Source organism: Lissotriton vulgaris, chromosome 4_1 (assembly GCF_964263255.1).
Source record: "Lissotriton vulgaris chromosome 4_1, aLisVul1.2, whole genome shotgun sequence".
NCBI lineage: Eukaryota > Metazoa > Chordata > Amphibia > Caudata > Salamandridae > Lissotriton > Lissotriton vulgaris.
The window spans coordinates 1,128,403,249-1,128,428,897 of record NC_141691.1 but is presented as its reverse complement, the minus strand read 5'-3'; positions in this window follow the sequence as shown (position 1 = coordinate 1,128,428,897).

Below are 25,649 nucleotides of genomic sequence, written 5' to 3'. Positions count from 1 at the left end.
GATCTTTTTTAGTGAATTTTGGAGGTTTTTGAAAGTTATTTTCTACCTATAACATCCCTGCAATCTTTGTTTTCTTTAGTGAATCTCGAGGATTTTTACATTTACATTTTATTTCCGAACTGTAACAGCTAACCTTTGTGAGTGGGTGTGTGATTGCCTGTATGGGTCTGTGAGTGGGTGTGTGAGTGACTGCTTGAATCTGTAAGTGGGCATATGAGTGGCATTATGGGTGTGTGAGTAGTTTTCTGGGTCTGTGAGTAAGTGTGTGAGTGCTGTAAAAGGATGGGCTGTAAAATCAGCTCACTCCACTGGTCGAGCTTATAGAGTGTTGGCACACCGCACTCCAAGCAAAGCATGGTGCTCATAAAAAAAAATCTGCCAGCTGGTGGAGGAGCAGAGTTTTTTATTTTTATTTTTAAAGTCTTTATTGAAAAAGAAATGTAGTCATTTTACATGTTATCACACCGACATTTAGCATGGTAATGTTTGCACTTACAATTATATTCAACAGTACAAAGCACTTTGAGTTAAAAGAAAACATGGCACAGAGCATCTACATTGGGCCAGTGATTTTTACACAATGGAGGGGGCGTGAGAGATCGAGCCTTGGGTGAGAATTGAGTCTGCAGGGTCATTACAGGTAATCTGAGGATCAGTTGTAGGAGAGTCAGTTGTGGAGTCAGCTGGGGTAGCGAGTCGATTTAGGTAGGCAATGAGAGGGCCGCATATGTCATGGGGTCTACTGGCAGCTAGCATCAAATCCCAGAATTCGCCAAGGAGTGTCTGACAGAGGGATGCATCATCAAACCACCGTTCAACCTGGGGCGCCGGTTTACGGCCCTAGTGGATGGCCACACAACATTTATCAAGCACCAGGAGCATTGCAATCAGTTTCCGGTTGGCATCTGATACGTGCTTGACGTAGCCCAAAAGACACAACCAGCGATCAAGAGCAATTCACTCAAGTGTAATTTCGCTAATGGCAGTGCACACCTCCAGCCAAACGGAGGAAATTCTGGGACACAACCAAGTCATTGTAAAGTGGGGTTTGCATGGTCCTGTAGTGCTCCAGATGCAACACTCCACTGAATGTGCATTAAACATTCTGAATCACACAGATGTGTTGTGTCTATGGTCTTACAAGTGTAGTAATATGGATGAATGTAGGGTTAGTGAATTCCTCTTACATCCATCTGGCTCATGTCGATGGACTTGGGTCACAGGGTGACACATTGCTGAATGTTGTCCGGGTGGCGCTGACGCAACAGCGACACACGCATTTGTTACTTCTTTTTCCTGCCCTGTACGTATGTCCAGAGCCCCGGGGTCATTGTTCACACCCTTACACTGGACTGGCATACACCAGGCCAGCCCTCTACGCTTACGTACACAGGGGGGGACAACGCTACATGTGCCAGGACTTCCCTGCAGAGATCTGCTGACCACAGGTCTAGTTGTTAGCATGCCACTGCCACTCCCTCATGGCTGGATTACACCCACGCCACACCCATCCAGCACACGCGTCACAGGACATGTGACCCTGCCAATAAAAAGGGAAGGCCGCACAGGCTCAACACCATTTCCAACCTCTCTTGGGGTGTATCCGTGTGGTGTGCATGTAGGCATGGGGGCCCAGTGGCCTACAACATCACATTCCGCCGGCCCGGAGTTGACATGATGGCATCCGCACCACGAAACCCAATCATAGAGGGTCCATATCTTGGGGGCACAGACTTGGTGGCACCGGATACACTGCGGCCAGCACTAGCACAATGCCACGGGACAGTGACTTACAGTGCACTGAGGTTGGGGCACCTTAAGTGCTGAGCAGGTGTGCAGCCTGCGATGATGCCCCATCCCGGGAACCTGGACGGCTCAGGTTTTGTGTGCCCTGCTGGACCGCAGTGTAAGCCTGAGCCAGCAGACAGCGGGGGCCTACCGCCACGTGAAGTCGCCTCCTGGATCACAGAGTTAGTGGCACCTATAAGGTATAGCAGGTGTGCAGCCGGCTATGATGATATGTCCTCTGTCATGGCAAAATCAAGAGCCTGAATCAAAAGTGAGTCCTGGTGGCCTGCGGAACTGGGCTGCATGATGTGGTGGGTGCCATGACCGTGGGCCCCTGGCTTGTGGCTTGCAGCGGCGCGTGGTCGTCCTTCTTTTCTACATGCCGGTGGCTGAAGGTGAGCAGTGAGACCTGGGTGAACAGAGGCGGGCATGCAACGCTGGGCAGCGGGAGGGGCTGGGGTGCAGCTTCCTGGGTGCGCAGGGGCGGGCAAGCACTTCTGGGCCTGGGGTGCAGTTGCTAATGTGCCTTATCGCATATTTTGTGGTCGTATCACCGATCTGGCTGGTCGTTGGGAATGTTGCAGAGTGGTGTTGTTGCTGCTTTTTGCTCGGGAACGCCTACTCTGCATCTCATTAGCGATAGTTGCAGGGGTCATCAGTGGCGATGTTTTTTGCGACGGTTATCGCAGGTAAACTGGGGCTATGGGCTGTTGACACCAGCTTGTAAATGGGGTGATAAGTTTATTGCGACTTTGGCTGTGATAAAGTACTGTTAACTCGGTGATAGCTTCTTGAGAATATGCCCCAAAGCGTGTGTATGTAGTTAATGTACCAAAAATAATAATAATATTAGGAAATGTATGTAAGTTTTTTGAAAGCTTTATTTATTAGTTTGCACAATTACACAACAAATGAAAATAGAAAGTACAAAAAAAGAAAGGATGAGGTGACACAATCAAATCAAAGCCTTATTCGATTTCTGTTAAGAGAATCATAAAAGCACATAAAGTCACACATGTATTATAGACATAAGCACTGCAAAAAAACATATATTCAAAAGACATAATTTCATTACATCACAAACTGTCTTGACAAATGAGGCCACTTGTTTGCACCCACTTTACATGATTAGATAATTCAACAGTTTAACTGTCACATTACAATTGATTGCCTACATTTTACTACACTTTTTAAAAACATTAATAAAATCCATGTTATATATTCATTTTCTAAAAACTGTAATGCTAAAAAGGCAGGACGACACTGTCTAAAACCAAGCTTTTTTAAAAGTGCTAAAATCTATTTTTTCCTTTGTGCATTATAAAATGTACAAAAAATGGACAATGTGGAGTGTAGTTTGCTCCGAACAATCATCACAGGGGCATTGTTGCATAACTCTTGTCCAATCATTAATGTTTGGGAAACTGGTTATTCTGTATAGTATTCCAAATCTAAATCTTGTCAGTAGAAGTCTATCGTAAGTACCACAGATGAGAGACAGATACGGTTGAATGCTGTGAGTGATTAGGATCGTTTAATTATACAATACTGTAGGCTTTGATATTTCTTCTGTTAATCTAAGTGAGTACAGGCCTTTTGCTTTCCACTTTTTTCTTGTCTTTCTACTCATTGTTCTCGGATCATTATAAAACTCTGAGTGGCCTAAATCATGCATTAAGTCCAGCACATACTTTAGTCATGTAATTTTTAAAACACCTTCCAAATTAAAAACATGTTTTAAAATGTCCCTAATAAGGTTGGTTTCTGCAGATGTCCATATCCTGTGCCATAACAGGATTGGTTCCACTTTAATAAGATCTGTGATGCATGGGATCACCAAATCGGAATGACAGACATATATATGAGGAGGTACTGATCCAGACTGCCAAAATATATCTTAGAAAAAAAAATTCAACGACTTGTAAAGATTGAAGATCGGAATGTCCCCAGACCCCTGCACCGTTCATGGCAATCGAAAACACTCTTGGCCGTGTAGATCTGTAATAGTTCTTGAAGAGGCCTCGTGCCCAGTTTTTTCTAAAAATTAGCTAGGGTGGCTTGCACCGCTCGAGCCCATGTAGCATTATGGTCGAATAAGATACCCAGGTAACTAAACATATTTATAAAATCAATTTTTTGTTTATCAATATACATATCTCTACATTTATGGCTACCAGAGCCGCATCTCATAACAAAGGTTTTTGTTGCAGTTACCCTCAGCCCCAAGTCATGCATAAAAGCTGTAAAACTGTTTAATAATCTTTGTTGACGCACTAGGGTGCGAGACAGTAGAACGGCGTCATCCTCATACAGTAATGCGGGTATGAGCCATTCTTCTAGTTGAGGGAGATCTTGGCATGTATTCGTCAGCGCTTGGTCTAACTCATTTATATAAAGATTAAAGAGGGAGGGGGCCAGCACACAGCCTTGCCTTACTCCTTGTTAATTTGGAACGAAACTGTACATTCTCTGTTTGGGCTGTATCGCACCTTAGCCTTAGCATTCCTGTACAGTTGTCTTAAAAGAAGGATGTTGATGGGCTCAACTCCTAATTCCTGATGGACCCTCCAGAGCTTGTCATGCCTCACCCAGTCAAAGGCTGCAGTGAGGTCAACAAAGGCTAGGCAGGTTCTTCTTTGCAAAGGTATACTTCCCTATGATATTATTCAGGTTTAAACTTTGTTCAACAGTTCCTAGCCCCTTGCGAAAGCCAAACTGTAATTCAGAAATATTCTTATTTTCCTCAGCCCGATCCTGCAGTCTTTCGAGCTCAATACACCTGACTACTTTTGCCAGGGAATCTAACAGTGATATTGGCCGATAAAGAGGCTGGATCTTGACAATTTCCTTTTTTAAAAATAGGTACTAAAATTGATTCAGTGCAAGTCTCTATAGTCTGGAAAGAACAACTAGCTGTAATTACCTGGGTTAACAGCAGGCCCTATAACGCTATGTTATTTTTCAACAGGTCTACAGGGATCTCATCTGGCCTAGGGGCCTTCCCACCCCTTCTTACCATAATTGCCCGATTGACTTCATCCAGGGTTACCTGGAGGTCAATTGGGATTGTTAATGGTGTTATATCATTGTCACCTGCTGGTTGAGTTTCTGAAATATTAGCACTCTCACTACTTTTAAATGTATTTGAGAAGTGCTCTATCCATTGCTCCTCTGTTATTGCAATTTCAATGGATGGAGCATCCTCCAATTCCAGGAAAGGGATCTTCACAGTCCTCCCAAAAGCTGCCCCATCTTTAGACACTGAGGCCTTGTGCAGCGCCATCCAAAGTTCGTCTCTCACCTCTGCCTTGCTTAGTTTAAGTGCATTTTATAGGCCCTCCTTGCCGGTCTTATGTCAAGGAGTTTTTAGGGATTTTATGGCTCTCATATTTGAGCTTGGCATAAGCATGCATGCACTTTGTGTCAAACCACCCTTTTGTGTTCCAGTTTGGTTTACTATTTTGTATAAATAGGAACTCTTTTATAGCTCCTTTAATATGCTGGAAAGAGGTCAAAACTACTTCATGTGTGGCGTTATCATCTAGACTGGCCGCAATGGCAGATTTACTCTTAGAAAAACCAAAGGGGGTGATGGACAGAGCGTTGACAATACAAACACTCACCCCCAGTCAACTGATCTGGGTTAAATCCATCAACATTCTTTAGCTCACTCCGCCACCCCAGTTCAGACATGGCCATATGCAAATCAGTCTGACCCTGTGCCTCATGGGAACAGTCCAGCCCGAACTGCCAAGCCATGTCTTCCCCGGACCAGAATCAAGCTTCCCAGGACCGGTTTCTGGCATTCCAGCCGTCTTCAGACAGATTTACTCTTATTCACAACATTATTTGCAATTTCTAGTGGATCCACCATCGACCAGCGCAGGGAATAACCGTTCACTCTATTTATTGAAATATTTTGAGGTACATGCATAGATTTAGTCCCAAAATGTGTCTGTCGTGTTAGGTATGAGAGGAATACACTCTTTGGGAAATGATCACTCAAAGTGATGTCATGAGTGTCAAATGACTTCACTAAATTTGAGTATCTATTTGATATCAGAATGCAATCTATTATTGTAAAACTTCCTTTGCCATTAAAGGTACTTTTAAAGGAAGTAGGTGTAACACATATCTCAGTAGCAAAACCAAGGTCATGGGCAAACAATACTTCGTTAAGGGCTCTAGTTTTTTTCAGGATCCTCCCAATCTGATCCGGCAGGGCATTATTATAAAACGTTATCAATACAGCACAATGCTTGTTATCAATATACAATATCATCACTTTGTAATATAATCAACAAGTTTCAATTCTATTATTCTTACATTTACCATGTTGAATATATAAATGGACAAGCCCCCCCTTTGCCCTCCCATGGCTCCCTACCACAGCCGCAGTGTGAAAAGTTTGATAACCATTAATTTGGACCCAGGTTTCTTGGAAGCACATGATGGAAAACTTTGATATGAACTCATACCACAATGGATTTGCCATCTTTGATTGAATTCCTGACACATTCCAGTAAAACCAAATTGGTTAACTCTGTATGATTTCTTCCTGTGCAGTTCTTAGGGGTCACACCTGCAGTAAATACAATGGGAACAGTAGGTGGTGTCTGAAACTGACTTATCCCTACGATAGGTATAGTATCCTCTGCTGGTTGACTGGTTGCTGGCATTTTGTTGATCAACTGGGGCAGGATTGATGTCTGGACCGCTATCAGTGGTATCTGCTATGTGTTGTTATTGTATTGTATTTTATTGCAATTGCATTTATATAGCGCTTACTACCCCTGACGAGATGTCAAAGCGCTTTTTCGGCGAGTAGCATGCTACTCCACGACCCATAGAGGATTAGTGTTGAATTAGTATAGTGAAACATGCAAGTACATTTTAAGTGGTGGATAGGTTACTCAGTTATTTGGATTTTGAATGATAGCAGAAGGATAGAGGAGGACAAAGGGTTGTATTTATATAGCGCTTGTTGATGCACGCTATTCAGGAAGCCTACAAAGGATTAATGGTGAATTAATATGGTGAAATATGAAATAATTTCAGTGGTGGATATTAGTCAGTTACTTGGAGTGAGAAGGATAGCGGAGGGATAAAAGGGGAAGAAAGATTTGCATTCATATAGCACTTGTTACGCCTGATGGGTGTTGAATCGCTTTTCTGGTGAGTAGCACGCCACTCTGGAACCCATAAAGGATTACTGTTGAAAATTAGTATAGTGAAAAAATATGAAGTAATTTGAGTAGTGGAAATGTTATTCAGTTATGTAGGTGGTATATTAGTATAGTTTAATATGGAATTTGAGAAGTAAACATGTTAGTCTGTTAATTTCGATTGAAAAGGATAGTGGAGGGATGAAAGAGTGAAAGATTTTTTTTTAGGTCTTAGCAATAGGAGGAGACTTTTGGATGAGTAAAAAGGATTTTTGGAGGGGAGGACTCAGAGGAAAGAATTTAGAAAGGTTTGTTTTCGGGGATCAGTATAGTAAAAGAGGTGTCAGATGATACAAGGAGGGGTAGAGTAGGAGAGAGTCTAGAAAGGGTTATTTTGGCAATCATAGTAGTGGTATGGGGTTTGGGATAAATGAGAGAGTGGATGTAGAGGATATATTGATAGATGTATAGGATGAGAGATAGGGTAGTGCATTGGAAGGAGTAGTAAAAGAGGTTTGAGATGAGTCAGAAGGTTGGCTAGAAGATATATTGAGCGAAGTATAGGCTAAGAAATAGGGTAGTGCATTGGAAATGCTAAATTAGAAGAAAGTGATAAATATGTAGATGCATAATTACATTGAAAGTATATGTGTTGAAAGAGTTACAAAGTGTGTTGATGTGCAGTGTGTGTTGTGCCTTAGTGTTATTGTGGTAGAAGGGAGAGGAGGGTGTTTGTTGGACAACTGATGGAAGGCCTGTTAGGTGTAATAACAGCAGGGAGAGTGTGTCTGAATGGGATGTAGTTATGTATGGTGTTGATTGGTGTTGTGTTAGTGATGAGTGTATTGGTTAGTGGTATAGGATAGAGTTGTATACTGTTTGTAGGTGATGGTGGATATGTGTGGTAGTTGGGCTAGTAGGGTGCGTCAATGTGGTTTGGTTGGGTTTGTAGTGCAGGCTGGTATATTAATCTGTGCATAGTGTGGGCGTGGTGTGCATTTGGTATGAGTGTGTTGCTCTGTTTGTGGTTGTGGATGGTGTGGGCTGGGTATTGCTAAGTGAGAAAAAGGGCAGCTTTTCTGGCCCTAGTCCCGACCAGTCTCAAACAGGCTCAAACAGGAAACTGCCCTTGTCCTCTCTGCCCTTAACAGGCTCAAACAGGAAACTGCCCTTGTTCTCTCTGCCCTTAACAGGCTCAAAAAGGAAACTGACCTTGTCCTCTCTGCCCTTAGCCTCGACGCCCGGGCTGAGACACCCTAAGCCTGGCCTTTTTTATAGCCCTAGTAATCAGGTGACCCCTTCAGCCAATGGGAACCCTAGCCCTAACACTATCCAATCCCAACACTAGCCCTAAAATCTAGGAACCAATAGGAGACCAGGACCTTACAGCCAATCTTAGCCCTAGTCCAAGCACCCAATCAGTTAAAAAAACCTGATCTCTACGTCCATTTAAGGCCCTAGCCCTACCAGTAGTCCCAAAACAAGTCCATGCAACCAATGGCACATGTAGCCCTAGTTCCTACTTCCAATGGAAAGCCTAACCCTACTCTAAGTCCCACACCTAGTCCAGCAACCAATCACACCAGAAGCCCTAATTGTTACTTCCAATTAAAGGTCTAACCCTAGCCCTAGTCCCACCCTACTCCCAACAACCAATAACATAGGAAGCCCTAGTCCATACTTCCAATACAAATCCTAACGCTAGCCCCAGTCCCAACCCTACAATGATTGAATCACAGACCCAGAAACCAATCAGAACCCTCAAATACCCAACCAATGAGGACATTAACCCTAAGCCAATAGAAACACCAGATGCAACCCCCAAACAGTGTAGACATGTATCAACCACTAGCAGACCATATACGGTCCCAGCGACCTCAGATAAGGTTTGCTGGGCAGGTAGTTGGAAGCTGCTTCTCCTGTTCAGAATCTCCTAGGAGACAGACAGGCTCAATCCACACTTTGGACTTCAGCAGGTAAGGGCCTCACTAACTTGAAATCTAACAATACTGTTTGAATAAAACTTTACTCCCCCTGCTGTCCAAAAAATGAAGTGCAAATGCCCTAGTAAAACACAGTTTAAACAGCTCACAGAAGCACCCTATGATGTAGAAAAAGTCCCTGTTTCTGGGAGGGGAGGCAGGAGGGCTGGTTTCACTGGCTTGTGAACACAAAATGGTGGCTGGGAGTGCACTGTTTTAACATACAGGTCTTAGCACAGAGCAAAGGAGAAATTTGGAGGGAAAACAGAATTGTCACCAAGGAATGAGAGGGACAAACCACAGAGATTGGACTGCAAATCCCACAATTCAACACACTAAGTGGAGGCAATCATGGGCAGGGAAAACCACAAATTAAAAACATAACACAGGTGATAAAATATGCAGTTACAGGCAGGCTAAAACTATAATTTTTAACTGTAAAAACCACGGGCATAGACAGTAAACACAGAAAGTGAAAATGGTTTTTTAAACAACTTTTTGTCTTGGGAAGAGACAGCACCAGTCTGTCTCCTTACCACTTCCTGGACTCTGCTCACTGCAATCTGGGGCATAGGTAGGCTGCAACTCACAAGTTGGACGAGAATGATTTGGGGTGCACCCAGCATGAATGAATGAATGAATGAATAACTTTATTGTGTGGTTACTTAAAACCATTACATTAAGACCAAAGTATGAAATTACAAAAGTTACAAAAGTTAAAACCGAAAATGTTTCTGCAGGCAAGCATTTATGAAAAGTTCCCAGAGTTCACAGGTGCACCCAGCAAGGCCTTAAGGGGTCTGGGCAGGTGTGAGAGGAGGGCTCAGACTTGCCTGGTAGCTGAATAGCCAATGGTCTGCTGGCCTGGGGTGGGGGCTGGGCAGCTGCTTCTCCTGTTCAGAATCTCCTAGGAGACAGACAGGCTCGAATCCACACTTTGGACTTCAGCAGGTAAGGGCCACACTAGCTTGAAATCTAACAATACTGTTTGAATAAAAACTTTACTCCCCCTGCTGGCCAAAAAACGAAGTACACAGGCCCTAGTAAAACACAGTTTAAACAGCTCACAGAAGCATCCTCTGATGTAGAAAAATCCCTATTGATGGGGGGGAGTCAGGGGGTCTGGTTTCACTGGCTTGTGAACACAAAATGGTGGTTGGGAATGCACTGTTTTAACATACAGGTCTTAGCCCAGAGCAAAGGAGAAATTCGGAGGGAAAACAGAATTGTCACCAAGGAATGAGAGGGACAAACTACAGAGGTTGGACTGCAAATCCTACAAATCTGCACACTAAATGAATGCATAATGTGGATAATATGAACCGGTTTCGGATGTGCAAGAAATGATCACAAAATAATACAAAGTGCATTGAATCCTGATTGGAAAAGTTATCGTAGGTACATATTTTCAGATCCTCTATCTTTTTCCAACCCAAAGGTTCAGCAAGGAGCCAATGTAGTTGATTCAATCTGATTCGTACCAGAAGAAAACGATGATGCTGATTAGCCACTATGGTTAGATATGGCTCAATCATTTGTGATGTACATAGCAACGGATGTGCCCGCACAAGAGGTTTACTTAATTTCTTGGACTCTGTATCACTTAGTGATATCTGGACGTACACGCTTTTGACCCAGAGCATGTCCGCTTTAAGGAGTTTCTCCGGGGAGCTAAATAGCTCAGGTCTACGCAGGTAGGTTGCAATCCTTTTTACATAATTTAACCACAGGATCCTTCTAGTTAAATAAAGAGTTAAACAATCACAAATAATATTGCGGTTCATCTCAAGCTCCGGATTTGTCTAGATACCTATCCATTTAAGTAAAGGAGCCATTCCTATAATGCCTACATGACCATCTTGTACTGCCCTGTTTTCCTACCCGGGTTAATAGGGTGCTTTAGCGGGGGTTGGGTATCACTGTCTTCATCAATAACCCACACATGGTCCAATACATTTTGCACACAACCGTTTTTAGGCAATTTGCTTTCAGTTCCTTCAGATGTTAGGGGTCTTTCTTTTAAAGTTGTCTCCATGGTCTGACTTTTTTCTCTAGTTTCCGCATTTAAAATCTCCTCAACTGTGGATATCTCCTTTTCAATTGCCCCCATCTCCCCGTGAGGTAGTTCAATAGAGATGAACATGAGCCGTAGCCATCTGAGATGCAAACGTTGTGAAGATATTTTATTAGCTTCAGCCTTCCGTTTCCCCATATTTTGATCTTAAGATGGGAAAAACCAACGATCAACAAGAAGATTTAGTGTACTTCTTTGTTGTTTAATGTCCTATAAAAGATCTGGGAGCTTATAATCCAAACAACGGGCCTCAGAGTCACCAGAGTAAAGTTATAGTCATCAGATTTTCTTGAGGTGCCCCAGTAAGTATAGAAATTACTGGGGGTCTCCTCATTTGGGTACTCACCAGCAGCAAAACAGTGAGAGACCAAGGGAGTTGGCCCAGCCGGCCTCCTCTGGTCTATGGCCCGGCCTTGGCCCGGCCAGGGCCCAGGCACGCCCTGCGTGTATCCCATGCTGTGGGACGCCTCTACCAATGATATAGCACTCCTGCGCTGTGCTCAAGCTCCCTCCTCCAGCAGGGGTCAAGGGATCATAGAGAAAGTGCAACGTGGCAATGCAAAGTAGCGAGTTCGTCCTTGAGGGTCCTCTCTGTAGTCATTCTCAAAGCTCTTTTTCAGGAGCTCATATAAGCTCTGCAGACAGCTACACTGTTGAGGCAGGCCCATTAAACTGCCTTCCCATTGGACTGCCTTCTGCTGCTCCTGCACTCAGATGCCCTCGCCTTCAGCATGGACGGACAGAGCTGTGCTCTTCAGTGTAATGCCATTAGCCCTCTCACTGCGGGCACACATCGCTGCACCAGCAGTGTGGAATAAAGCGCTGCTGAGATAAGGTCTCAATCTTGACTCAGTTGTATAATGAGGTAATGCCTTGCATAAAGAAGGATAATACTAGATAGTTGTTGTGGAGGCACCACAGGCGAAACTATATGTACAGAGCTGAGTATGAGGGCTTGTGTGAACTCAGGTAGTGATGTCCTGGTTGGTATGACATGAGGATGGTGTGTCAATGGGTGTTGGTGTGGTTGGGGCTGGGAGGCCATATACTTACAAGAGCAGGTAGGAGTGGAATGGGTTCCAAATATCTTTTGGTTGTGTGGAAATGGGTTGTAATGTTGTGTAGACCTCGAACGTTAAGCCGCAGTGTGTCATACTTTGAAGCCATGCTTTGGTGGTGGGTTGTATAGCGTTACCATTGTGAAGTGCCATCCCTCTTTTAGCTAGTAACAAGGCAATAGTGGTGAATCTGCGGTATGTCTTTGGAATGCACAAAACTTTGCCTAGCAATGCCATAAACCGAAAGGGGTCTAGAGTTCGGAAAATCATCCAAGAAAGGATACCAAAAACGTCGGTCTAGTATTTAGCAATGGCGGGACAGGTCCAAGTCATATGTGGGAAGTCTGCTCCAGGAAAACTGCCTTTAGGGCAGAGGAAGGACCTGGAGGAGGTCAATCCTGGCAAGCCCCATACGAGTAGTATAGGATCTATGCAAACAGCTAAAATGGAGTAATTTATGACAGTGATTCGAAGAAACCCGTTTAATGTGTGCACAACAATAAGCCCACTACTTATAGGTTTTGGGAAGACCTAGATCTTCCTCCCAACACTGTTGCACCCCACTGTCATGGGAATGTTTAAGAGCATTGCATGCATGCTAAAGTTTGGTGACCAAGTGTGACCCGTCTGGGTCTGTTTCCAAAAGAGTGAGCGGAAGGAAGTCTTATGGGACAAGGGGATAGAAAGGCATACAAGATCGCAGCTTTTCGTGTAATCTTTGAAAAACAAATCTGCCCATATTCGTAATGTCAGCATGCATGGCTTCCGTAGTATGTGTTAGCACATGTCCGAAGGAAACAAATTGCTAAGCTGTGAAGATTATGCCTAGCCATGGTGGATTGTACCAATTTCTCAGTCATTAGCGGTAACCATAGGTTTGAGGAGAAGGGGAGAACAGGGGAATAGAAGAAATATGACCAACTGTCCCACTGAGTTTCCACCAGGCTCAGCAGGTGGTAGACAGCATAAGAATGTCTGTTGGGTCCAGCGTGAGGCCCTGCAGTAGTAGCACACTTAAGGGTGTGGGGTCTGCCAAATCACACTCTGGTTTAATATAAGGTAGAGGAGCATCTCGGTGGAACTAAGAATATGCAAATTGGGCATGAGCAACCAAGAAATAGATACAAAAATCAGGAACAGCGAAGCAGCCTGGGACATATGGGAGAGTGAGGGTTTCCCAGGCAACCCGGGGTTTGCGATCATTCCATACTAATTTTAAAAGAAGGCTGTGTAGCAATGCAAAGAATGAGCTTGTTAAAGGGATAGGAATGGTTAAGAATAAATATAGAAAACAGGGTAGAACCGTCATTTTTATAATAGCTATGCGGCCAGCTATTGAGAAATGTAGCTGTATCCAGCACTCTATTTGTGCTGTAAGCCTATCTACAGCAGGACTGTAGTTTAAGTGGATAATTTGTTCCTTGTCCCTATGTAAAACAAAATCTAAATACTAAGTGGTGTCGGCCGACATTTAAAACTGTGTTTGCAAGTGTTGGGATCAGTAGTATTGGTGAGAGGAAATAACTCAGATTTCACCCAATTTATACCTAAAACTGAAAGGCTACCAAAGCGAATAAGTTCCCACATTAAGGGGTTAGATTGTCTGACGGGTGTCTGACCAATGATAGTCTGTCGTCAGCATACATTAGAATTTGCCCAGATTTCAATTGAAGGGCTCATTGCATGTGGTGCTCTCGGAGAGGACATATTAAGGGGTCCATGGTGATGATAAATAATGAAGGTGACAATGGTGTAGTGTAGTTCCTATTTTCCCAATAGGCTCTGCGCATTGGAATAACATAAACGATAGTTTAGACGTAGGACTGAGGTCGGCTAGGTCTCTATTGAATATGTTAGACTTAATTTAGGTTTGCCAGCTAACTTAGAGGTCACTAGAAACTTTCTCGAATGAACAGGGAGGAGTGAACTTCCCTGATTAGACAAGAAGGGATTCAGCTTCTAACAACCGCATAAACATGACAACTTTGTTTCCCCAGAATAAGGAGTATATCTCCAGTCGTGTGAAAAAAATAGATAGCTATTTCACTCAGTCAATCGTGCATACTTAGTTTCACCAGAGTGCAGAGAAATAGAGATACGGGAGTTTTCAATAAAAGGTGATATTTATTGAGCAGTCTTCTTTCTCATGCAAGAGAAATGAATTGCCACAATTGCAATACTTGCTGTAAAGTGTGTACAGTAAAAGGAGTATTATGAAATAATACTGTAAAAGCATCGATATGGTTTCTGATCCATATGATACTTAAAAGATATCAAATATATACAGTTACATACAATGATAAAAGTTTAACTAAACGTACTCAACTGGTGCTTCTAAGATACACCAACCCCGATGTACCTACCCTTAGCCTAGTACCTGGGAAGGAGTAAGTGAGCTGCAGTTTAAGTTAAGTTAGTTTTTGCCAAGAATCTGACTCAAGCATTCTCTAAGGATCTAATCAGCTCCGTACCTTTGTTTTAGAATGAAGGAGATCTTGTATCTCGCTCTCAGGACTCGATCTCCCAGTAACCCGCAAGGGTGACTGGAAACACTGCAGCTGGATTTTCTCTGCAGGAGAAAAAGACAGCGTCTTTCTCAGTGCGTCAAATGGGAGGGACGGCTTCCTTCGGCACTCGCATCAGCTGGGCTTCGGATAAGTAGATTGCCGCTCTGCTCCACACCACCGTGTGTTGCTTAAGGCAAACGCTGGTATATTTATACCTGGAAGGTGCCGTGTTTGACTTAAGGTTGGACATAAGACGTCAATAAAAGATGTCACTAAGAACTGGCCGTTCTTTCAGTGCTCGCAGGAGTTCTAGGACAAATCAAAACAAAAGCATGGGGAATTCCCAGGTTGCTGGAGGTTTGGTTTGTTGAAAGAACTTGTACTTTCTAGGAGTCTAAGGACGTAGCCTTGCCGTATTTGGTTTGCATCGGCTATTACTAAATATGGATATGATTCTTTTGCCTTTATAAGGGTATGATTTGTTATAACCACATAAGGGCATACATCGGGAATATTTAATTAGGGTCCTAGATCCGATCACAACAATGGGACTGACTGATTGAAATAATTGTTAAGCGCACTTATGCCGTGGCGTCTTGGCGCTGAAAGAGGGTACGGCTACTGCTGGATGATTAAAGTGTGGTGAACAGCCAGGTCTTCAGCCCTGCCTAGTGCTTCAGGAGATAGTGAAGGGGCCTGAGATGAAGCCATTAATTCCGATATGGGCAGTTGAGTTCGAGTTTTGCAGAAAGACAAGGGCAGTGAATCTTCAAGGAATGCTGAGATTTTGTAATGTTGCATGAAGAAAGGCCATTCTAAAGAAGAAAGCCTCCTCCACATCCAAGAGCTCCACCACCGCAGTTGTCTCCGGAGAAACCCTATTAAGCCATACCATAACAATCTCTTTGAGGTATGCCTGATGTGCTGTGGCATTAGAGATCAATTGTGTGGAATATGAAGATTTGTAGAATGAAACTATTTCTCGGATTATATCTTCATTTGTTGTGACTCGGGGACCATCAACAAGGCTGAGCTCTGTAATATCCGCAGAACTATGGGAAGAGCGCAAAAGGTGAGCCAGAGTTCTTCCAGGGCATTTGTCCATCACCATATCTGCGAGCCGCAGAATATTTACGAAGAAAAGCAACTTCCCTCTCAGCAAGATCACAGTATTCCTCTAAAAGGACAAAGCCACTGTCTGTATAAAGATGATGGAAAGGAGCATTCCCCCTATCAATGTCTGCAAGTTTGGCTTCCAATTGCGTCAGACTGTTGCAGAGATTGAGCAATAAAGTACTGCATGTTTGGAAATGCACATCCAGTGAATGTATACCATAAAGGCATCCCTTAGAATAGCATATTGGCTAACAGACCCTGTATTGATCTTCAAATACTCAAGGATGGCATCATGCAGCTCAGTCTGAAAAATCTTGTCTATCAAGGCGGTGGTGGGGAAGGACCAGCGGTGCTCTCAGCCTCCACTATAAGGGAGGGTTAGTAGCAATCTAATCAGGGTGTAATCAGAAAGCATATGTTGAAGTCCCTGCATGTACCACAGACAGAGGTTAAGGTCCACCGAGAAGAACCAGTGGTCCAGTCATGTCCACACTTCCTGTGGAGAAGAGTAAAGGGTATAGTTGTAGGGTGTTGGAGGTACCAAAAATCTTTGAGGTGGTGTGTGTGAAAATATCTTGAATAAAGCTTAAGGAGCATGGTTTACCTCCCAGACTAGTGCTTGCAGAATCTAAGGCAGGATCTAGGAGTAAATCTAAGTTGCCTCCCAATAAAATAAGATCTGCGTCAAAATTGTCTAATAGATTAGATATATTTCAGAAAAATAGAGGGTAGTCGGTGTTTGGAGTAGAGATATTTAAAAGGGGAATTCTCCTACCCAGCAGTGTCCCCGTCACTTTGAAAGGTAGGGACCTTGGTTGTCTGTAATAGCAGAATGGTGAATAAAGGGGAGGCTTTCATGAAAAAATATAGAGACTCTCTGGGAGTAGGAATTATTATTAGAAAAGTATCAGTGGGGCCCACACGATATTGCAAGTACAGGAGATGATTGTGGAGGGAGGTGAGTTTCCTGCAGAAATGCAATTTTAATGCTGTGGGGTTGAAGATATGATACACCGATTTGCCCTTTAGAGGATTGTTCAATCTGCAGACATTCCGGATAAGGACTGCCAGGTCCACAGATTGTTTAGTGCCCCATCAATGTTAAGAAGGTAACCATCAAGCATGTCAAGATGTATAGAATGCTTAACAATCAGTCTCATCCAGTCTACTGTAGAAACAGGAGATGAAGAAATATAGAAACATAGAGTTATAACAATCTCACTGAAAACCTGAGAGCCCCCCCACACAAAGCATAAGAAACTTAGTCAATCCCAGCAGAACCCAAACAATAAACAAAGGTCTCAACATTTTGAGAAACTGAATCATCCATGGGGAGCAGGCAGTGCCTCGGAGCTTAAAGCACGTTATGAAAGATAAAAACTAGCAGTGTAGTAATGGAGAAAGGCAGGGTTACATGACTGGAGAACTTGGATAGGAAGCAGACCATGGAGTAATGATGACATTATAATGTGGATATAACTTTCCATAAAACAGTGTGGAAATAACAGCTGAGAAACAACAATTTAGCCAAGGGGGAAAAGTTCAGCACTGGCCGACACGCTAAGGTCTGGAGAAGAACGTTCTGGGTGGTGTGATTCGAGGAGGGCCTGTTGTAGTCCCAGCTGTTTACAAAAGGTAAGTACATTGGAATGGGTGTCGAAAAAACATGGTTTACCATCTGTCACTACTCAAAGTCGTGCTGGATGGAACATACCATATTCAAGTCCATGCTTTCTAAGCAATTCCTTCGCATCAGTAAATTTTCCCTGTGTCTCCTGTACTGGCAGGGTGAAGTTGGGGTTAAATCAAGATTTGGTACTTGGGTACTGCAGAGGGGGCTTTTGCTGAGCCAAGCAAAGTATAGTGTTGTGGTCTCTAAATCAAAAGGCGAGCCACAATGGGGCGAGGTGGTGCTCCCGGTAGTGGATGAGGACTCAATGATCTGTGCAATCTCTCTCTTCACAACCAAGGCAGGGGAAAAGTGTTGGACGTTGAAAAAGTCAGCTATTAGAGTTTGTACAAAGTGTTCAGCGCAGCCCTTATTGGTTGACTCCGCCAGGCAGTTAATGCGTATATTATTCTGGTGTCATCGTGCCTCTAGGTCTTCATTTTAAAGGCTAAAGTCTTCAAGCAATGCTGTCTTTTTCAATCTACTGGTCACTATAGTGGTGTTGTCCTCCAGGACTGAGGTGCATTCCTCTACGGCCCCAAGTAAAGCGCCATGACGATCAAGGCGATCCCTCATGCAGGGGAGGCGAGATGCAAAGGTGTCACAACGTGCATCAATGGCATAAAAGCCAGCCTGCAGTTCTGGCATGATAGACGCCAAACCCTCTGGGGGGTCAGAATGCCCCGGTGCCTCGCGGTCGTCTTTGACTTCCGATGGGGGGGTGGGGTCAGTCCATCCAGTAGACTTGGGACAATCAAAGGTGAGCCTGCATTGCTTGGGGTCCCCCGGCCTATTTTGGAAAAGTGTCTGGAATGGAGCTGGCAATTGCAGGAAGGTGAGACCAGCCAGTGGTGAAAAGCAGTCATCCAAAATGAGACACCCAGGAGTACCATGTGAAGAAGTTGGCCCCAGCTCCTTGATTGAGGGAGAGAGCCCAGGTGGGCCCCCGTATGAGGTGCTGACGATGAGGCTAATGGAGCAGTGTCCCAGTAGTAAGTGAGAGTCGTGGGGGTTGTGTGGAGCAGCAGAGTAGCAGCAACGTCTGGTTCTACAAAGTAGGAGGAAACACCCAGCAAGGTCAAATGCAGGGCGCAGGGAGTGATGCAAGTAGGTACTCACTGGCTGATGTATGTCTGTAGGTGGCAGCAAGGCAATCAGCAATGGGTAGCCAAGCAGTAGCACAAGGGCGGGGGCAAAGGTGAAGCCATGTGGTCAACCCAGATGAGATTCGGCTGAGTCGTGGCCTAGTGTCCATGCTATGCTGACTTTAGTTGCTGGGCCTGGTCGATAGGCAGCCATCAATGCAGGCAGAAAGCCCGATACAGGCATGGATAGTGTCATTGTGGTGGTATTCCTCAGCCCCCAGTGAGCCTCTGCAGGTGTGAGCAAGGTGGAAAGGCTGTTAGATGGTGAGTGGCCAGTAACAAGAGTTGCGGGTGGAAGCCCGAGACCTCAGCAGATGGTAGTTCAGGGAGGGACCCAGTGAGGCACCACTGCCCTGGCCTCAGGCTCACCTGCGGCCCCATTCGCCGCTGGTCCTCTGAGGCAAGCTGGGTCAGCCCCTCCCTGGTCGAGAGCAATATGGCACGGAGGGTCAGTGCAGCAAGGGGTGGAGGTGCTGGGATGTGGTTGGGGCCTAATGTGGCACTACAACCTCAGCTTCAAGCTCACCCGCAGCCCCCAATGTCATGGCCTCTGAGGTAGGATGGGCTGTGTCCTCCCTCAGCGAAATCCAGCAGTCGAGAGAGGCATCGGGTGTCCAAGGGGAATTCATTCAGTCCTGGAGGGTGAAGAGTATGGATTGGCTGGAGCAAGATGGAAGCTGTAACCCTAAGGAGAAGGGCTGTAGGCACTATAGTTTCAATGTTGTGCAACCATTACAGTAGGCTTCTTGGCCACCCCCCCAGAACTTTTGTAAGTTGATGAGATCTGAATATTTCTACTACCACTACTTCTACTGCTACTACTAGTACTACTACTACTACTAATAATAATAATAATGATCATAATAATTAGAAGAACAAGAATAAGGTGAAGATTAGAATGTTTACATATCACTTTAGCATGAAAGTTTCAAAGTGCCTGGTGTTACTGTTAATCAACTCATTGGCACTCATTTAATTTGAATGGAAAAATGAAAAGTTGAAGCCTTACCGAGGATGCCGCGAGTGGTTGCAGGCTTGGAGTGGGTTGGGGATTAAGGGCTAGGGGCCAGATGAAGGTGGCTAAATACCGGTCGGTAACGCCGAAAGTCGTTAAATTTCTGCGTTAGCGACCGGTATTTAGCCATGTGCGATGTAGGTGACTTTAAACCTGCATGTAAAATAAGGAATCTCAAAATAGCAATACCTTATTTTTCTCTTGCATTTAAGGAATCGGAAATACCGATTCCTTAAATGCAATGTACGTAGCACTAAAAACAGTGCACTTCAGCTTTAAGGAATCGCTATTTACCACCAACTTCAAGTTGGTGGTAAGTAACGATTTCCTTTCAAAAGGCACTTTTTTGCTTTTTGAAATGGGCCATGTGTCACACATCCATGCCCTTAGGGCATGGATGTGCGCCACATGTGCACACATGCACATTTCAGGGGTGCAACAGGGTGTCCTTTGGACACCCTGGCACCCTTGAAATAGCTCCCGCTATTAGTGATTCGGTATTACCGAATCGCTAATAGTGAATCCCTTCACATTCATTCCTATGGGCCTCCTAGCCCAAAGGAATGAATATCACGGTATTCCTTAATATCAAATCTCAATTACCGATTTGTTATTAACGAATGTTAAGAAATCGCGAATATTTTGGCAATTTCTACCTACATTCAATTTAGCTAGTCCTTAATAGCGATTCGGTAAAAATCGCTATTAAGGACTCGCTAAATGGAAGTTACCTACATCTTTACCTTAGTTATGTATTTCTCCAAACATGCGTTGGAGGTGCGGTGGCGGTTGGGGACCGCCACACCAGCGGTCGGACCGCCATAATATGGCTACGGCAGTCGGTTGGTTGCGCCATTGGACTGCCTCAACTGCCAGGGATCTGAGTCCCTGCTAGTGCCTCAGTGGTCTGAGGTCGCAAAATGCTTGGCAGCGCCAGCATGTGTGCACACAGGCACCCCAGTTCCTGTATGCCATGGACTGCAAAGTCCATGTCGTACAGGAACTTGCTTTGGCGCTCCTTCTGTGCTGCAGTTCAAAGGCTCACATATGAGCCTTTAAACTTCACCTCTGAACAACCACCATGCCACCTGCCCACCAGACCATGAAATGACTCATAATCTGGCGGGCAGGTGGTAGTTGATTTTGGCAGTGTGGGAGCAGAGCACTGGCATGACAGCCTGCTCCCACACTGCTAAAGTCGTAATCAGGCCCTTACAGGCACATGCATCAAAGCATTTTGCGATCGCAAACGGTGCGAATCGCAAAAATCGTCCGTTTGCGATCGCAAAAATTGCTTTTGGAATGCATGAAACAAGTAGCCCCTCGCAATTTAAGAAATCACAAAAATTGCGATTTCTTAAATTGCAATTGCATTTAAGGAATCGCAATTTGCGATTCCTTAAATGCAATGCAGGAAAGTAAAAAGATTTGTGATTTTGCAATTAAGAATCGCAATTTACCATCACATGTAATGTGGTGGTAAATTGCGATTTGTTTGAAAAAAGCATCAAAGTGCATTTTTCAAAGTCCCATGTTACGCACACACATGCCCCTGGGGCATGTGTGTGCGTAACATGGGTGCACATATCAATTTCAGGGGTGCAACAGGGTGTCCTTTGGAAACCCCTGCACCCTTGAAACCGCATTCTCCATTTGCGAATCGCTAATTGCGATTCGCAAAATGAGTATGTCTTCCCATTCATTCCTATGGGCCTTTAGGCCCATAGGAATGAATGGGGAGGGATTCCTTAATTGCGACTCGCAATTTGCGAGTCGCAATTAAGGAATGTTTAGAAATCGCACATTTTTCAGCGATTCCTACATGCATAGGCATTTGCGAATTCTTAATTGCGATTCCTTAAAAATCGCAATTAGAATGATGCATGTACCTGTTAGTCTCCAACCTCCATATTTGCTTCACTTGTTTCACAATGTGACATTCAACTTCTTATTGAGGCTTTCAGATGCAATCCAGCTCTGTGGAGACTTTCTGTAGGGCTGAGTGTCTTAGTGGGGTGATCCTGTGTTTTCCTCACACCACCCAGAAAGGCATCTGCCAAATTCTGGAACTTGAATAATAGGCACTGCCACTAAAGTTCTTGTGTTGACTCGGGGACCGTCCCACAGGGACTGTGTTTCTGTTATGCCATGGTGTTGCTTGTTTGACTATCTGCAGGTTGATGTGCCCTTCTTTTTTTTGAGTCCAGGTGTGCTCTTCATGTCCTGGAATTATTATGGTGGCAAAAAATATGAGTAGTCAGGTCAGAAGAGGTCACAAGCCTGAAGGAGTTTAATAGAGCTTACTAAATGATAGTCTCAATTTTCTACAATCAGAGATCAAGGGATGTAGATTTTTTTCACAAAATGCTTCTTCAAATCTCACAGAATCATAAGGTGGACAGGAGACTTTACAACAGTCTTTGGAGCTTTCTGAATATTTGCTTTTTCTCCTTGGGATGATGCATTATGTCACAATCGACAGAAGTCATATCTCAATCATAGATTCTTTTTACTTATTTGACACAATATAAAGGAAGCATTCAGCTCTCAATCCTGAATCATATTGTGTTGCCCATCCCTCTTCACTCCTATTATCTTAAGAGATTTACATAGACCATCCTTCCAGGGATAACTAACTAATGAAGATGATTTGAAAAGGAGAGAAGGAAGCTTTCAGACTTCCATTATCACTCCAACTGCATTCCCTTGACATGCTTGACTGCTTATAAAGTCCCACCCTTGGGAGGGGCCCTGCCCTAATGCTTTCCCTTGTATGCAAGTCGGATTTCTTTCCTGACTGAACTTCTGTTGAGAAAATATTTGCACTTCTATTGTATGCTGCTGGTTCTTAGCACAGCTGTGTTTGGGAGAGGTGCCCCATGGGAGGTTTCCATCAGAAAGCACTAGTACACAAAATTAGAACAATAATAAAGGAATGTGGACTGCTTGAGGAAACCCTGCTAAGAGATCACTACCAATTCAATCCATCATTGAGAGGTATCTAGGATGAACAATGAAGATGTAAATTGAGAAAGCAGAGGAGGCAAAAATGAGTTTCCATTTGCCCACAGACCTTTTCCTCAGGAGAAGTGGTTATAGCAATAGGGAACACTTCTTTGTTCATATTGAAATTAAATTAGGATTTCTGAAGTGCACTACTACCCGCGGGTGTCTAGGCGCTGACTTCCAAGGGGGAAAAGGGGTAGAGAAAACACCAGACATCAGTGAGGCACAAGAGAAGTTGAAGAGCATACTAAACTAATTATGTAAGCGCTTTACGAAAGGTAAGCAGATTATTCAAGGTTTTGAGAGTAAGCAGCATGGTATTCCAGACTTTGGCAGTTGCGACTGCAAAACTCTTGCCTCTCTAAGTAGCTCTTTTAACAACCATATTAGCCTGGAAAGCAGATCTTAGGTTCTGGCAGGGATATAACGATGGAAGAGTTGCCTAATAGAAACTGGTCCCTCAGAATGGAGGGCTTTGAAGGCTATGGACAGGGATTCAATCATTACCATTTATTGACCGGGAGCCAGTGGAATAAGCGGAGATACTTGGACACCGACTGATGTTTTGGGATCCCTAACAGCAGCCTAGCGGCCGCATTCTGTCCCATTTATAATTTGTTCAAGGCTTTCTTATGGGCAGTCAAGAAAAGCCCATTGCAGTAGTCGATTTAAAAAAAGACTAGTGTGGTAATCACTGCTTTATGTAGGTCCAGAGGGATAAATGGGGGGATCTGTCTAAGAGATTTGAAAATGAAGAAACAAGACAAGGTCATTGCATTGGCATGACCCACAAAGGAGAGTTTTTCATCCAATTGAACTCCCAAATCTGTCACCTTTAGCACAGGAGAGGGGACTACACCCATTTCTTGAGGCTGCCAACTGGGGGACCAAAATGATGGTTTATTATCAAAAAGCAGCCCCAAAGTTTTATCTGAGTTCAACTTCAAACAGTTGTTAGACATCCAACTCCCAATCTGCAGCATGCAGTTGTGGAAGCATTTGGTTGTATTATCAAAATTCTCTGTGACTGACACTTTGGGTGTCATCAGATTAGGAGACAACCGAGAAACTAAGGCCTTTGATCAGTGATGCCAGAGGTGCAACATACAATTTAAAAGGGTGGGACTCAATGATGAACCCTGTGGTACGCCACAGGTAATGGTGATAGTAGTAGGTCTGTGACCATTACATTCTACATACTGCGTTCTGTCAGCAAGAAATGAACATGCTACATTGACAATCACCTGAAAAGAGTAAAGAAAATCATAATCTTAAATGTAATGGCTCCAATTTTCCTTACAAACAGAAATTAGGAAATGCAGAGCATTTTGAAGTCTAATGGACCTGTGCTGGGGATGACAGTTGTGAGTAGTTGTGGCCTAGTCTTTTGCCAAACCTCTCTACAATTTACAACCTTTCACCTCCTAGATGAAACTTTTTCCATAACAATAAAGACTTGGTAGAAATCCATGAACGTGCTTATCTTTCTGACTGATGCCAGACTTTGCCTTCCATACAATTTGTTCCAAGTTGCTTTTTCACAGACAATCTTATCTTATAGTAAAGTACTTCAGTTGTGCCTCCTTATATCTGTGCTTGGCACACAATTGGCTGCAGATGTCAGTCTATGTAGCGTTCTTTAATGTGCTCTTTTTCCAGAATTCTAGAGCAACTTAGAAGAGGTTCTATCTCCTGGGCCATCAGAACTATTTATTTTTTGGTGAGGTGAAGCATCTTGCATACCCTTAACTGGCTGCCTCTTGTATGCTTTATTGGTGGAATCACTTTATTTTCACTAAAAATGTAACTGGAAACATTGGTGGTCATCCCTTCAAGCTACTACATTGTGGTGTTTGTGGTTTAGGCACTCGGTCAAAACTGTGTGAGCATGTCCCACAACCAACGCTTGAAGTGCTCTGATTTATGAAGTTTCGTAATTGTGGCTGGCTCTTACAGTATTGACCACAGGCTTCAAACAAGCTCCAGATTATCTTCAATTTCAGTCCACTGCATCACTCCACTGTATATTGAATAATTTGCAAAACTATCTCCATCAAAAAAGGTCTCTAGTGAGCAAGTTTGCAGGTGTTCTTTCTGGGTTGAAAAAAGGAGTGGGTGATGAGGCTTTGTGCTGTTTTAATAAGATTCTGTGTGGTTATTTTAGATGTGCTAAGCAAGAGGATGTGATTGTTGAAATAAAAACGTTTTAGTTAAAGTGTCTTTTTCTTAGTGCAGATCTTGTTTTGGATATCGTAATCAAGGAACTTGGGCTTCTAAATTACCACTGCACCCCTGGATTCCTGTTTAGGCATGGGTTAGTAACCTAAAAATATGGACATCACGAGGCTTGGCTCAGCCGGCTGCAAGATGGCCGCACTCTGAGTAAATTCTGCCGGCCAAGCTGATAATCCAACAAAATCCTGCACGCAGCGTTGGAGCTGCATGCCTGCTCAATTCCTTCCTGTTTCTCCTTGTTTGTGGGCACGGATTGATCCTACTCTGAGTTTTCGAGGGGGCTGCCTCATCGAGCTTTGCGGCTGGGACCTGACGCCATGAGGGGGCCTGTCCGTTGGCGTGTGACCGGCGCTGCTGAATTCCTGACTCACCGCCCGGGCCTCTCAGGATCCGGATCGTCGCATCAGAACCGGTCTGCAGACCCGCTCCTCTTGCCCTGGTGAGTCGTGCAGCAGCAGGTGTTCTCTGTGGCCGGATTGGGGGCACGTGCACTGTACCGTGGGGCCCAGGTGCTTCATATTGTTTGGATGTGTGCTCTCTCCGCTCACACCAATCGCCTCTCCGCACCTCCGCTAAGGCCCCGAGATGCAGGCGGCACGCTCCCAGTGATTCCCCACTGCTCCTGCCCCCACAGGTGCTGGCTACTGGCGGCTCTCTTGGGCTCTTGTGGTGCGTCGCTAGAAGTATCCTTCTAGCATTTCTCCTCCCCGGGGTGGCAGCTCGCCCCTCAGGCCCTTACCGCCTCCCACCGCGTGGCCGGCGCTCCAGGGCCTTTTCCTCGCATTGCCTCTCTCTGAAGATCTCCTCGCCGCCCTGGGGCTTTAAATCGCACAGGCTCCCACTGCAGCGGCTAACTGACCGGTTATACCCTCCTGGTCAGCCACACACT